This window comes from Oncorhynchus mykiss, chromosome 29 (assembly GCF_057628025.1).
Source record: "Oncorhynchus mykiss isolate SJ-2025 chromosome 29, ASM5762802v1, whole genome shotgun sequence".
Classification (NCBI taxonomy): domain Eukaryota; kingdom Metazoa; phylum Chordata; class Actinopteri; order Salmoniformes; family Salmonidae; genus Oncorhynchus; species Oncorhynchus mykiss.
The window spans coordinates 44,073,359-44,089,445 of record NC_143050.1 but is presented as its reverse complement, the minus strand read 5'-3'; the positions used below and the strand labels follow the sequence as shown (position 1 = coordinate 44,089,445).

Below are 16,087 nucleotides of genomic sequence, written 5' to 3'. Positions count from 1 at the left end.
ACTAGTTGGTTACTCGTTTCCCATTTAACAACTAAAGCCTTGCACAAAGTAAATCACCTCACACACTGGACATCTACAATGGATTCATCAAAGTCTTCTGAGAATGAGTAAATGTCCAAACTGAAAATGAAAGCAAAGTCAGATTTTTCAAGAGAGTTGAGATTTCTGTTGGCCTGGCAATCGAGCACAGATTTCTTCCTCAGGGGTTTCTCGAAATTACATGTTCAAAACATCCTGCATTGGCCGGGAATCGAACCCAGGCCTCCCGCGTGGCAGGCGAGAATTCTACCACTGAACAACCAATGCCTTGGAATACTGAGATAATGCTGGAAATCGTATCATAAAGCTTTATCTCCAAGCATATTTTTCGCATAGTGGGCTCAGCTACATTGTTCACCCTAAAAAAAAAGCAGTCCTTTCTCCCCATCGGGGAATTGAACCCCGGTCTCACGCGTGACAGGTGGGGATACTCACCACTATACTAACGAGGAGCTGGTGTGGTGGACGTTTGAAAAAACGTGGAGCATTGGTACTAACTATACGTTTGCAGTGTTGGGCTTTAACACTTCTAACAAAAACATCTGTATAGACTGAATGGTTAGAGCTAGAAACTACTGTGACCCCTCTATGGAAAGCTGGGACTCTCACGAAAACGTACATGTAATCGATTTCGCTCTATACCACTCACAGGCCACACACTCGTAGTTAGAAGGTGACGCGTTTGTGGGATGTCCCAGGACATTGTCACAAATGCCAAACTCAAGACAGTTGTCGATGACTAGTTGGTTACTCGTTTCCCATTTAACAACTAAAGCCTTGCACAAAGTAAATCACCTCACACACTGGACATCTACAATGGATTCATCAAAGTCTTCTGAGAATGAGTAAATGTCCAAACTGAAAATGAAAGCAAAGTCAGATTTTTCAAGAGAGTTGAGATTTCTGTTGGCCTGGCAATCGAGCACAGATTTCTTCCTCAGGGGTTTCTCGAAATTACATGTTCAAAACATCCTGCATTGGCCGGGAATCGAACCCAGGCCTCCCGCGTGGCAGGCGAGAATTCTACCACTGAACAACCAATGCCTTGGAATACTGAGATAATGCTGGAAATCGTATCATAAAGCTTTATCTCCAAGCATATTTTTCGCATAGTGGGCTCAGCTACATTGTTCACCCTAAAAAAAAAGCAGTCCTTTCTCCCCGTCGGGGAATTGAACCCCGGTCTCCCGCGTGACAGGCGGGGATACTCACCACTATACTAACGAGGAGCTGGTGTGGTGGACGTTTGAAAAAACGTGGAGCATTGGTACTAACTATACGTTTGCAGTGTTGGGCTTTAACACTTCTAACAAAAACATCTGTATAGACTGAATGGTTAGAGCTAGAAACTACTGTGACCCCTCTATGGAAAGCTGGGACTCTCACGAAAACGTACATGTAATCGATTTCGCTCTATACCACTCACAGGCCACACACTCGTAGTTAGAAGGTGACGCGTTTGTGGGATGTCCCAGGACATTGTCACAAATGCCAAACTCAAGACAGTTGTCGATGACTAGTTGGTTACTCGTTTCCCATTTAACAACTAAAGCCTTGCACAAAGTAAATCACCTCACACACTGGACATCTACAATGGATTCATCAAAGTCTTCTGAGAATGAGTAAATGTCCAAACTGAAAATGAAAGCAAAGTCAGATTTTTCAAGAGAGTTGAGATTTCTGTTGGCCTGGCAATCGAGCACAGATTTCTTCCTCAGGGGTTTCTCGAAATTACATGTTCAAAACATCCTGCATTGGCCGGGAATCGAACCCAGGCCTCCCGCGTGGCAGGCGAGAATTCTACCACTGAACAACCAATGCCTTGGAATACTGAGATAATGCTGGAAATCGTATCATAAAGCTTTATCTCCAAGCATATTTTTCGCATAGTGGGCTCAGCTACATTGTTCACCCTAAAAAAAAAGCAGTCCTTTCTCCCCGTCGGGGAATTGAACCCCGGTCTCCCGCGTGACAGGCGGGGATACTCACCACTATACTAACGAGGAGCTGGTGTGGTGGACGTTTGAAAAAACGTGGAGCATTGGTACTAACTATACGTTTGCAGTGTTGGGCTTTAACACTTCTAACAAAAACATCTGTATAGACTGAATGGTTAGAGCTAGAAACTACTGTGACCCCTCTATGGAAAGCTGGGACTCTCACGAAAACGTACATGTAATCGATTTCGCTCTATACCACTCACAGGCCACACACTCGTAGTTAGAAGGTGACGCGTTTGTGGGATGTCCCAGGACATTGTCACAAATGCCAAACTCAAGACAGTTGTCGATGACTAGTTGGTTACTCGTTTCCCATTTAACAACTAAAGCCTTGCACAAAGTAAATCACCTCACACACTGGACATCTACAATGGATTCATCAAAGTCTTCTGAGAATGAGTAAATGTCCAAACTGAAAATGAAAGCAAAGTCAGATTTTTCAAGAGAGTTGAGATTTCTGTTGGCCTGGCAATCGAGCACAGATTTCTTCCTCAGGGGTTTCTCGAAATTACATGTTCAAAACATCCTGCATTGGCCGGGAATCGAACCCAGGCCTCCCGCGTGGCAGGCGAGAATTCTACCACTGAACAACCAATGCCTTGGAATACTGAGATAATGCTGGAAATCGTATCATAAAGCTTTATCTCCAAGCATATTTTTCGCATAGTGGGCTCAGCTACATTGTTCACCCTAAAAAAAAAGCAGTCCTTTCTCCCCATCGGGGAATTGAACCCCGGTCTCACGCGTGACAGGTGGGGATACTCACCACTATACTAACGAGGAGCTGGTGTGGTGGACGTTTGAAAAAACGTGGAGCATTGGTACTAACTATACGTTTGCAGTGTTGGGCTTTAACACTTCTAACAAAAACATCTGTATAGACTGAATGGTTAGAGCTAGAAACTACTGTGACCCCTCTATGGAAAGCTGGGACTCTCACGAAAACGTACATGTAATCGATTTCGCTCTATACCACTCACAGGCCACACACTCGTAGTTAGAAGGTGACGCGTTTGTGGGATGTCCCAGGACATTGTCACAAATGCCAAACTCAAGACAGTTGTCGATGACTAGTTGGTTACTCGTTTCCCATTTAACAACTAAAGCCTTGCACAAAGTAAATCACCTCACACACTGGACATCTACAATGGATTCATCAAAGTCTTCTGAGAATGAGTAAATGTCCAAACTGAAAATGAAAGCAAAGTCAGATTTTTCAAGAGAGTTGAGATTTCTGTTGGCCTGGCAATCGAGCACAGATTTCTTCCTCAGGGGTTTCTCGAAATTACATGTTCAAAACATCCTGCATTGGCCGGGAATCGAACCCAGGCCTCCCGCGTGGCAGGCGAGAATTCTACCACTGAACAACCAATGCCTTGGAATACTGAGATAATGCTGGAAATCGTATCATAAAGCTTTATCTCCAAGCATATTTTTCGCATAGTGGGCTCAGCTACATTGTTCACCCTAAAAAAAAAGCAGTCCTTTCTCCCCATCGGGGAATTGAACCCCGGTCTCACGCGTGACAGGTGGGGATACTCACCACTATACTAACGAGGAGCTGGTGTGGTGGACGTTTGAAAAAACGTGGAGCATTGGTACTAACTATACGTTTGCAGTGTTGGGCTTTAACACTTCTAACAAAAACATCTGTATAGACTGAATGGTTAGAGCTAGAAACTACTGTGACCCCTCTATGGAAAGCTGGGACTCTCACGAAAACGTACATGTAATCGATTTCGCTCTATACCACTCACAGGCCACACACTCGTAGTTAGAAGGTGACGCGTTTGTGGGATGTCCCAGGACATTGTCACAAATGCCAAACTCAAGACAGTTGTCGATGACTAGTTGGTTACAAGTTTCCCATTTAACAACTAAAGCCTTGCACAAAGTAAATCACCTCACACACTGGACATCTACAATGGATTCATCAAAGTCTTCTGAGAATGAGTAAATGTCCAAACTGAAAATGAAAGCAAAGTCAGATTTTTCAAGAGAGTTGAGATTTCTGTTGGCCTGGCAATCGAGCACAGATTTCTTCCTCAGGGGTTTCTCGAAATTACATGTTCAAAACATCCTGCATTGGCCGGGAATCGAACCCAGGCCTCCCGCGTGGCAGGCGAGAATTCTACCACTGAACAACCAATGCCTTGGAATACTGAGATAATGCTGGAAATCGTATCATAAAGCTTTATCTCCAAGCATATTTTTCGCATAGTGGGCTCAGCTACATTGTTCACCCTAAAAAAAAAGCAGTCCTTTCTCCCCATCGGGGAATTGAACCCCGGTCTCCCGCGTGACAGGTGGGGATACTCACCACTATACTAACGAGGAGCTGGTGTGGTGGACGTTTGAAAAAACGTGGAGCATTGGTACTAACTATACGTTTGCAGTGTTGGGCTTTAACACTTCTAACAAAAACATCTGTATAGACTGAATGGTTAGAGCTAGAAACTACTGTGACCCCTCTATGGAAAGCTGGGACTCTCACGAAAACGTACATGTAATCGATTTCGCTCTATACCACTCATAGGCCACACACTCGTAGTTAGAAGGTGACGCGTTTGTGGGATGTCCCAGGACATTGTCACAAATGCCAAACTCAAGACAGTTGTCGATGACTAGTTGGTTACTCGTTTCCCATTTAACAACTAAAGCCTTGCACAAAGTAAATCACCTCACACACTGGACATCTACAATGGATTCATCAAAGTCTTCTGAGAATGAGTAAATGTCCAAACTGAAAATGAAAGCAAAGTCAGATTTTTCAAGAGTCAGTTGAGATTTCTGTTGGCCTGGCAATCGAGCACAGATTTCTTCCTCAGGGGTTTCTCGAAATTACATGTTCAAAACATCCTGCATTGGCCGGGAATCGAACCCAGGACTCCCGCGTGGCAGGCGAGAATTCTACCACTGAACAACCAATGCCTTGGAATACTGAGATAATGCTGGAAATCGTATCATAAAGCTTTATCTCCAAGCATATTTTTCGCATAGTGGGCTCAGCTACATTGTTCACCCTAAAAAAAAAGCAGTCCTTTCTCCCCATCGGGGAATTGAACCCCGGTCTCTCGCGTGACAGGTGGGGATACTCACCACTATACTAACGAGGAGCTGGTGTGGTGGACGTTTGAAAAAACGTGGAGCATTGGTACTAACTATACGTTTGCAGTGTTGGGCTTTAACACTTCTAACAAAAACATCTGTATAGACTGAATGGTTAGAGCTAGAAACTACTGTGACCCCTCTATGGAAAGCTGGGACTCTCACGAAAACGTACATGTAATCGATTTCGCTCTATACCACTCACAGGCCACACACTCGTAGTTAGAAGGTGACGCGTTTGTGGGATGTCCCAGGACATTGTCACAAATGCCAAACTCAAGACAGTTGTCGATGACTAGTTGGTTACTCGTTTCCCATTTAACAACTAAAGCCTTGCACAAAGTAAATCACCTCACACACTGGACATCTACAATGGATTCATCAAAGTCTTCTGAGAATGAGTAAATGTCCAAACTGAAAATGAAAGCAAAGTCAGATTTTTCAAGAGTCAGTTGAGATTTCTGTTGGCCTGGCAATCGAGCACAGATTTCTTCCTCAGGGGTTTCTCGAAATTACATGTTCAAAACATCCTGCATTGGCCGGGAATCGAACCCAGGCCTCCCGCGTGGCAGGCGAGAATTCTACCACTGAACAACCAATGCCTTGGAATACTGAGATAATGCTGGAAATCGTATCATAAAGCTTTATCTCCAAGCATATTTTTCGCATAGTGGGCTCAGCTACATTGTTCACCCTAAAAAAAAAGCAGTCCTTTCTCCCCATCGGGGAATTGAACCCCGGTCTCCCGCGTGACAGGTGGGGATACTCACCACTATACTAACGAGGAGCTGGTGTGGTGGACGTTTGAAAAAACGTGGAGCATTGGTACTAACTATACGTTTGCAGTGTTGGGCTTTAACACTTCTAACAAAAACATCTGTATAGACTGAATGGTTAGAGCTAGAAACTACTGTGACCCCTCTATGGAAAGCTGGGACTCTCACGAAAACGTACATGTAATCGATTTCGCTCTATACCACTCATAGGCCACACACTCGTAGTTAGAAGGTGACGCGTTTGTGGGATGTCCCAGGACATTGTCACAAATGCCAAACTCAAGACAGTTGTCGATGACTAGTTGGTTACTCGTTTCCCATTTAACAACTAAAGCCTTGCACAAAGTAAATCACCTCACACACTGGACATCTACAATGGATTCATCAAAGTCTTCTGAGAATGAGTAAATGTCCAAACTGAAAATGAAAGCAAAGTCAGATTTTTCAAGAGTCAGTTGAGATTTCTGTTGGCCTGGCAATCGAGCACAGATTTCTTCCTCAGGGGTTTCTCGAAATTACATGTTCAAAACATCCTGCATTGGCCGGGAATCGAACCCAGGACTCCCGCGTGGCAGGCGAGAATTCTACCACTGAACAACCAATGCCTTGGAATACTGAGATAATGCTGGAAATCGTATCATAAAGCTTTATCTCCAAGCATATTTTTCGCATAGTGGGCTCAGCTACATTGTTCACCCTAAAAAAAAAGCAGTCCTTTCTCCCCATCGGGGAATTGAACCCCGGTCTCTCGCGTGACAGGTGGGGATACTCACCACTATACTAACGAGGAGCTGGTGTGGTGGACGTTTGAAAAAACGTGGAGCATTGGTACTAACTATACGTTTGCAGTGTTGGGCTTTAACACTTCTAACAAAAACATCTGTATAGACTGAATGGTTAGAGCTAGAAACTACTGTGACCCCTCTATGGAAAGCTGGGACTCTCACGAAAACGTACATGTAATCGATTTCGCTCTATACCACTCACAGGCCACACACTCGTAGTTAGAAGGTGACGCGTTTGTGGGATGTCCCAGGACATTGTCACAAATGCCAAACTCAAGACAGTTGTCGATGACTAGTTGGTTACTCGTTTCCCATTTAACAACTAAAGCCTTGCACAAAGTAAATCACCTCACACACTGGACATCTACAATGGATTCATCAAAGTCTTCTGAGAATGAGTAAATGTCCAAACTGAAAATGAAAGCAAAGTCAGATTTTTCAAGAGAGTTGAGATTTCTGTTGGCCTGGCAATCGAGCACAGATTTCTTCCTCAGGGGTTTCTCGAAATTACATGTTCAAAACATCCTGCATTGGCCGGGAATCGAACCCAGGCCTCCCGCGTGGCAGGCGAGAATTCTACCACTGAACAACCAATGCCTTGGAATACTGAGATAATGCTGGAAATCGTATCATAAAGCTTTATCTCCAAGCATATTTTTCGCATAGTGGGCTCAGCTACATTGTTCACCCTAAAAAAAAAGCAGTCCTTTCTCCCCATCGGGGAATTGAACCCCGGTCTCACGCGTGACAGGTGGGGATACTCACCACTATACTAACGAGGAGCTGGTGTGGTGGACGTTTGAAAAAACGTGGAGCATTGGTACTAACTATACGTTTGCAGTGTTGGGCTTTAACACTTCTAACAAAAACATCTGTATAGACTGAATGGTTAGAGCTAGAAACTACTGTGACCCCTCTATGGAAAGCTGGGACTCTCACGAAAACGTACATGTAATCGATTTCGCTCTATACCACTCACAGGCCACACACTCGTAGTTAGAAGGTGACGCGTTTGTGGGATGTCCCAGGACATTGTCACAAATGCCAAACTCAAGACAGTTGTCGATGACTAGTTGGTTACTCGTTTCCCATTTAACAACTAAAGCCTTGCACAAAGTAAATCACCTCACACACTGGACATCTACAATGGATTCATCAAAGTCTTCTGAGAATGAGTAAATGTCCAAACTGAAAATGAAAGCAAAGTCAGATTTTTCAAGAGAGTTGAGATTTCTGTTGGCCTGGCAATCGAGCACAGATTTCTTCCTCAGGGGTTTCTCGAAATTACATGTTCAAAACATCCTGCATTGGCCGGGAATCGAACCCAGGCCTCCCGCGTGGCAGGCGAGAATTCTACCACTGAACAACCAATGCCTTGGAATACTGAGATAATGCTGGAAATCGTATCATAAAGCTTTATCTCCAAGCATATTTTTCGCATAGTGGGCTCAGCTACATTGTTCACCCTAAAAAAAAAGCAGTCCTTTCTCCCCATCGGGGAATTGAACCCCGGTCTCACGCGTGACAGGTGGGGATACTCACCACTATACTAACGAGGAGCTGGTGTGGTGGACGTTTGAAAAAACGTGGAGCATTGGTACTAACTATACGTTTGCAGTGTTGGGCTTTAACACTTCTAACAAAAACATCTGTATAGACTGAATGGTTAGAGCTAGAAACTACTGTGACCCCTCTATGGAAAGCTGGGACTCTCACGAAAACGTACATGTAATCGATTTCGCTCTATACCACTCACAGGCCACACACTCGTAGTTAGAAGGTGACGCGTTTGTGGGATGTCCCAGGACATTGTCACAAATGCCAAACTCAAGACAGTTGTCGATGACTAGTTGGTTACAAGTTTCCCATTTAACAACTAAAGCCTTGCACAAAGTAAATCACCTCACACACTGGACATCTACAATGGATTCATCAAAGTCTTCTGAGAATGAGTAAATGTCCAAACTGAAAATGAAAGCAAAGTCAGATTTTTCAAGAGAGTTGAGATTTCTGTTGGCCTGGCAATCGAGCACAGATTTCTTCCTCAGGGGTTTCTCGAAATTACATGTTCAAAACATCCTGCATTGGCCGGGAATCGAACCCAGGCCTCCCGCGTGGCAGGCGAGAATTCTACCACTGAACAACCAATGCCTTGGAATACTGAGATAATGCTGGAAATCGTATCATAAAGCTTTATCTCCAAGCATATTTTTCGCATAGTGGGCTCAGCTACATTGTTCACCCTAAAAAAAAAGCAGTCCTTTCTCCCCATCGGGGAATTGAACCCCGGTCTCCCGCGTGACAGGTGGGGATACTCACCACTATACTAACGAGGAGCTGGTGTGGTGGACGTTTGAAAAAACGTGGAGCATTGGTACTAACTATACGTTTGCAGTGTTGGGCTTTAACACTTCTAACAAAAACATCTGTATAGACTGAATGGTTAGAGCTAGAAACTACTGTGACCCCTCTATGGAAAGCTGGGACTCTCACGAAAACGTACATGTAATCGATTTCGCTCTATACCACTCATAGGCCACACACTCGTAGTTAGAAGGTGACGCGTTTGTGGGATGTCCCAGGACATTGTCACAAATGCCAAACTCAAGACAGTTGTCGATGACTAGTTGGTTACTCGTTTCCCATTTAACAACTAAAGCCTTGCACAAAGTAAATCACCTCACACACTGGACATCTACAATGGATTCATCAAAGTCTTCTGAGAATGAGTAAATGTCCAAACTGAAAATGAAAGCAAAGTCAGATTTTTCAAGAGTCAGTTGAGATTTCTGTTGGCCTGGCAATCGAGCACAGATTTCTTCCTCAGGGGTTTCTCGAAATTACATGTTCAAAACATCCTGCATTGGCCGGGAATCGAACCCAGGACTCCCGCGTGGCAGGCGAGAATTCTACCACTGAACAACCAATGCCTTGGAATACTGAGATAATGCTGGAAATCGTATCATAAAGCTTTATCTCCAAGCATATTTTTCGCATAGTGGGCTCAGCTACATTGTTCACCCTAAAAAAAAAGCAGTCCTTTCTCCCCATCGGGGAATTGAACCCCGGTCTCTCGCGTGACAGGTGGGGATACTCACCACTATACTAACGAGGAGCTGGTGTGGTGGACGTTTGAAAAAACGTGGAGCATTGGTACTAACTATACGTTTGCAGTGTTGGGCTTTAACACTTCTAACAAAAACATCTGTATAGACTGAATGGTTAGAGCTAGAAACTACTGTGACCCCTCTATGGAAAGCTGGGACTCTCACGAAAACGTACATGTAATCGATTTCGCTCTATACCACTCACAGGCCACACACTCGTAGTTAGAAGGTGACGCGTTTGTGGGATGTCCCAGGACATTGTCACAAATGCCAAACTCAAGACAGTTGTCGATGACTAGTTGGTTACTCGTTTCCCATTTAACAACTAAAGCCTTGCACAAAGTAAATCACCTCACACACTGGACATCTACAATGGATTCATCAAAGTCTTCTGAGAATGAGTAAATGTCCAAACTGAAAATGAAAGCAAAGTCAGATTTTTCAAGAGAGTTGAGATTTCTGTTGGCCTGGCAATCGAGCACAGATTTCTTCCTCAGGGGTTTCTCGAAATTACATGTTCAAAACATCCTGCATTGGCCGGGAATCGAACCCAGGCCTCCCGCGTGGCAGGCGAGAATTCTACCACTGAACAACCAATGCCTTGGAATACTGAGATAATGCTGGAAATCGTATCATAAAGCTTTATCTCCAAGCATATTTTTCGCATAGTGGGCTCAGCTACATTGTTCACCCTAAAAAAAAAGCAGTCCTTTCTCCCCATCGGGGAATTGAACCCCGGTCTCACGCGTGACAGGTGGGGATACTCACCACTATACTAACGAGGAGCTGGTGTGGTGGACGTTTGAAAAAACGTGGAGCATTGGTACTAACTATACGTTTGCAGTGTTGGGCTTTAACACTTCTAACAAAAACATCTGTATAGACTGAATGGTTAGAGCTAGAAACTACTGTGACCCCTCTATGGAAAGCTGGGACTCTCACGAAAACGTACATGTAATCGATTTCGCTCTATACCACTCACAGGCCACACACTCGTAGTTAGAAGGTGACGCGTTTGTGGGATGTCCCAGGACATTGTCACAAATGCCAAACTCAAGACAGTTGTCGATGACTAGTTGGTTACAAGTTTCCCATTTAACAACTAAAGCCTTGCACAAAGTAAATCACCTCACACACTGGACATCTACAATGGATTCATCAAAGTCTTCTGAGAATGAGTAAATGTCCAAACTGAAAATGAAAGCAAAGTCAGATTTTTCAAGAGAGTTGAGATTTCTGTTGGCCTGGCAATCGAGCACAGATTTCTTCCTCAGGGGTTTCTCGAAATTACATGTTCAAAACATCCTGCATTGGCCGGGAATCGAACCCAGGCCTCCCGCGTGGCAGGCGAGAATTCTACCACTGAACAACCAATGCCTTGGAATACTGAGATAATGCTGGAAATCGTATCATAAAGCTTTATCTCCAAGCATATTTTTCGCATAGTGGGCTCAGCTACATTGTTCACCCTAAAAAAAAAGCAGTCCTTTCTCCCCATCGGGGAATTGAACCCCGGTCTCCCGCGTGACAGGTGGGGATACTCACCACTATACTAACGAGGAGCTGGTGTGGTGGACGTTTGAAAAAACGTGGAGCATTGGTACTAACTATACGTTTGCAGTGTTGGGCTTTAACACTTCTAACAAAAACATCTGTATAGACTGAATGGTTAGAGCTAGAAACTACTGTGACCCCTCTATGGAAAGCTGGGACTCTCACGAAAACGTACATGTAATCGATTTCGCTCTATACCACTCATAGGCCACACACTCGTAGTTAGAAGGTGACGCGTTTGTGGGATGTCCCAGGACATTGTCACAAATGCCAAACTCAAGACAGTTGTCGATGACTAGTTGGTTACTCGTTTCCCATTTAACAACTAAAGCCTTGCACAAAGTAAATCACCTCACACACTGGACATCTACAATGGATTCATCAAAGTCTTCTGAGAATGAGTAAATGTCCAAACTGAAAATGAAAGCAAAGTCAGATTTTTCAAGAGTCAGTTGAGATTTCTGTTGGCCTGGCAATCGAGCACAGATTTCTTCCTCAGGGGTTTCTCGAAATTACATGTTCAAAACATCCTGCATTGGCCGGGAATCGAACCCAGGACTCCCGCGTGGCAGGCGAGAATTCTACCACTGAACAACCAATGCCTTGGAATACTGAGATAATGCTGGAAATCGTATCATAAAGCTTTATCTCCAAGCATATTTTTCGCATAGTGGGCTCAGCTACATTGTTCACCCTAAAAAAAAAGCAGTCCTTTCTCCCCATCGGGGAATTGAACCCCGGTCTCTCGCGTGACAGGTGGGGATACTCACCACTATACTAACGAGGAGCTGGTGTGGTGGACGTTTGAAAAAACGTGGAGCATTGGTACTAACTATACGTTTGCAGTGTTGGGCTTTAACACTTCTAACAAAAACATCTGTATAGACTGAATGGTTAGAGCTAGAAACTACTGTGACCCCTCTATGGAAAGCTGGGACTCTCACGAAAACGTACATGTAATCGATTTCGCTCTATACCACTCACAGGCCACACACTCGTAGTTAGAAGGTGACGCGTTTGTGGGATGTCCCAGGACATTGTCACAAATGCCAAACTCAAGACAGTTGTCGATGACTAGTTGGTTACTCGTTTCCCATTTAACAACTAAAGCCTTGCACAAAGTAAATCACCTCACACACTGGACATCTACAATGGATTCATCAAAGTCTTCTGAGAATGAGTAAATGTCCAAACTGAAAATGAAAGCAAAGTCAGATTTTTCAAGAGAGTTGAGATTTCTGTTGGCCTGGCAATCGAGCACAGATTTCTTCCTCAGGGGTTTCTCGAAATTACATGTTCAAAACATCCTGCATTGGCCGGGAATCGAACCCAGGCCTCCCGCGTGGCAGGCGAGAATTCTACCACTGAACAACCAATGCCTTGGAATACTGAGATAATGCTGGAAATCGTATCATAAAGCTTTATCTCCAAGCATATTTTTCGCATAGTGGGCTCAGCTACATTGTTCACCCTAAAAAAAAAGCAGTCCTTTCTCCCCATCGGGGAATTGAACCCCGGTCTCCCGCGTGACAGGTGGGGATACTCACCACTATACTAACGAGGAGCTGGTGTGGTGGACGTTTGAAAAAACGTGGAGCATTGGTACTAACTATACGTTTGCAGTGTTGGGCTTTAACACTTCTAACAAAAACATCTGTATAGACTGAATGGTTAGAGCTAGAAACTACTGTGACCCCTCTATGGAAATCTGGGACTCTCACGAAAACGTACATGTAATCGATTTCGCTCTATACCACTCATAGGCCACACACTCGTAGTTAGAAGGTGACGCGTTTGTGGGATGTCCCAGGACATTGTCACAAATGCCAAACTCAAGACAGTTGTCGATGACTAGTTGGTTACTCGTTTCCCATTTAACAACTAAAGCCTTGCACAAAGTAAATCACCTCACACACTGGACATCTACAATGGATTCATCAAAGTCTTCTGAGAATGAGTAAATGTCCAAACTGAAAATGAAAGCAAAGTCAGATTTTTCAAGAGTCAGTTGAGATTTCTGTTGGCCTGGCAATCGAGCACAGATTTCTTCCTCAGGGGTTTCTCGAAATTACATGTTCAAAACATCCTGCATTGGCCGGGAATCGAACCCAGGACTCCCGCGTGGCAGGCGAGAATTCTACCACTGAACAACCAATGCCTTGGAATACTGAGATAATGCTGGAAATCGTATCATAAAGCTTTATCTCCAAGCATATTTTTCGCATAGTGGGCTCAGCTACATTGTTCACCCTAAAAAAAAAGCAGTCCTTTCTCCCCATCGGGGAATTGAACCCCGGTCTCCCGCGTGACAGGTGGGGATACTCACCACTATACTAACGAGGAGCTGGTGTGGTGGACGTTTGAAAAAACGTGGAGCATTGGTACTAACTATACGTTTGCAGTGTTGGGCTTTAACACTTCTAACAAAAACATCTGTATAGACTGAATGGTTAGAGCTAGAAACGACTGTGACCCCTCTATGGAAAGCTGGGACTCTCACGAAAACGTACATGTAATCGATTTCGCTCTATACCACTCACAGGCCACACACTCGTAGTTAGAAGGTGACGCGTTTGTGGGATGTCCCAGGACATTGTCACAAATGCCAAACTCAAGACAGTTGTCGATGACTAGTTGGTTACTCGTTTCCCATTTAACAACTAAAGCCTTGCACAAAGTAAATCACCTCACACACTGGACATCTACAATGGATTCATCAAAGTCTTCTGAGAATGAGTAAATGTCCAAACTGAAAATGAAAGCAAAGTCAGATTTTTCAAGAGTCAGTTGAGATTTCTGTTGGCCTGGCAATCGAGCACAGATTTCTTCCTCAGGGGTTTCTCGAAATTACATGTTCAAAACATCCTGCATTGGCCGGGAATCGAACCCAGGACTCCCGCGTGGCAGGCGAGAATTCTACCACTGAACAACCAATGCCTTGGAATACTGAGATAATGCTGGAAATCGTATCATAAAGCTTTATCTCCAAGCATATTTTTCGCATAGTGGGCTCAGCTACATTGTTCACCCTAAAAAAAAAGCAGTCCTTTCTCCCCATCGGGGAATTGAACCCCGGTCTCCCGCGTGACAGGTGGGGATACTCACCACTATACTAACGAGGAGCTGGTGTGGTGGACGTTTGAAAAAACGTGGAGCATTGGTACTAACTATACGTTTGCAGTGTTGGGCTTTAACACTTCTAACAAAAACATCTGTATAGACTGAATGGTTAGAGCTAGAAACTACTGTGACCCCTCTATGGAAATCTGGGACTCTCACGAAAACGTACATGTAATCGATTTCGCTCTATACCACTCATAGGCCACACACTCGTAGTTAGAAGGTGACGCGTTTGTGGGATGTCCCAGGACATTGTCACAAATGCCAAACTCAAGACAGTTGTCGATGACTAGTTGGTTACTCGTTTCCCATTTAACAACTAAAGCCTTGCACAAAGTAAATCACCTCACACACTGGACATCTACAATGGATTCATCAAAGTCTTCTGAGAATGAGTAAATGTCCAAACTGAAAATGAAAGCAAAGTCAGATTTTTCAAGAGTCAGTTGAGATTTCTGTTGGCCTGGCAATCGAGCACAGATTTCTTCCTCAGGGGTTTCTCGAAATTACATGTTCAAAACATCCTGCATTGGCCGGGAATCGAACCCAGGACTCCCGCGTGGCAGGCGAGAATTCTACCACTGAACAACCAATGCCTTGGAATACTGAGATAATGCTGGAAATCGTATCATAAAGCTTTATCTCCAAGCATATTTTTCGCATAGTGGGCTCAGCTACATTGTTCACCCTAAAAAAAAAGCAGTCCTTTCTCCCCATCGGGGAATTGAACCCCGGTCTCCCGCGTGACAGGTGGGGATACTCACCACTATACTAACGAGGAGCTGGTGTGGTGGACGTTTGAAAAAACGTGGAGCATTGGTACTAACTATACGTTTGCAGTGTTGGGCTTTAACACTTCTAACAAAAACATCTGTATAGACTGAATGGTTAGAGCTAGAAACTACTGTGACCCCTCTATGGAAAGCTGGGACTCTCACGAAAACGTACATGTAATCGATTTCGCTCTATACCACTCACAGGCCACACACTCGTAGTTAGAAGGTGACGCGTTTGTGGGATGTCCCAGGACATTGTCACAAATGCCAAACTCAAGACAGTTGTCGATGACTAGTTGGTTACTCGTTTCCCATTTAACAACTAAAGCCTTGCACAAAGTAAATCACCTCACACACTGGACATCTACAATGGATTCATCAAAGTCTTCTGAGAATGAGTAAATGTCCAAACTGAAAATGAAAGCAAAGTCAGATTTTTCAAGAGAGTTGAGATTTCTGTTGGCCTGGCAATCGAGCACAGATTTCTTCCTCAGGGGTTTCTCGAAATTACATGTTCAAAACATCCTGCATTGGCCGGGAATCGAACCCAGGCCTCCCGCGTGGCAGGCGAGAATTCTACCACTGAACAACCAATGCCTTGGAATACTGAGATAATGCTGGAAATCGTATCATAAAGCTTTATCTCCAAGCATATTTTTCGCATAGTGGGCTCAGCTACATTGTTCACCCTAAAAAAAAAGCAGTCCTTTCTCCCCATCGGGGAATTGAACCCCGGTCTCACGCGTGACAGGTGGGGATACTCACCACTATACTAACGAGGAGCTGGTGTGGTGGACGTTTGAAAAAACGTGGAGCATTGGT

General features: G+C 44.3%; 2 non-coding genes across 2 annotated transcripts; both read right to left on the bottom strand.

Annotated features, from left to right (window-relative positions):
* Positions 1-1,196: 1,196 nt before the first annotated feature.
* Positions 1,197-1,268, bottom strand: trnad-guc (transfer RNA aspartic acid (anticodon GUC)). Its single transcript has one exon. It is a non-coding gene; the product is annotated as a tRNA-Asp (tRNA).
* A 705-nt stretch (positions 1,269-1,973) lies between these two features.
* Positions 1,974-2,045, bottom strand: trnad-guc (transfer RNA aspartic acid (anticodon GUC)). The gene has a single exon. It is a non-coding gene; the product is annotated as a tRNA-Asp (tRNA).
* Between the last annotated feature and the right edge of the window lie 14,042 nt (positions 2,046-16,087).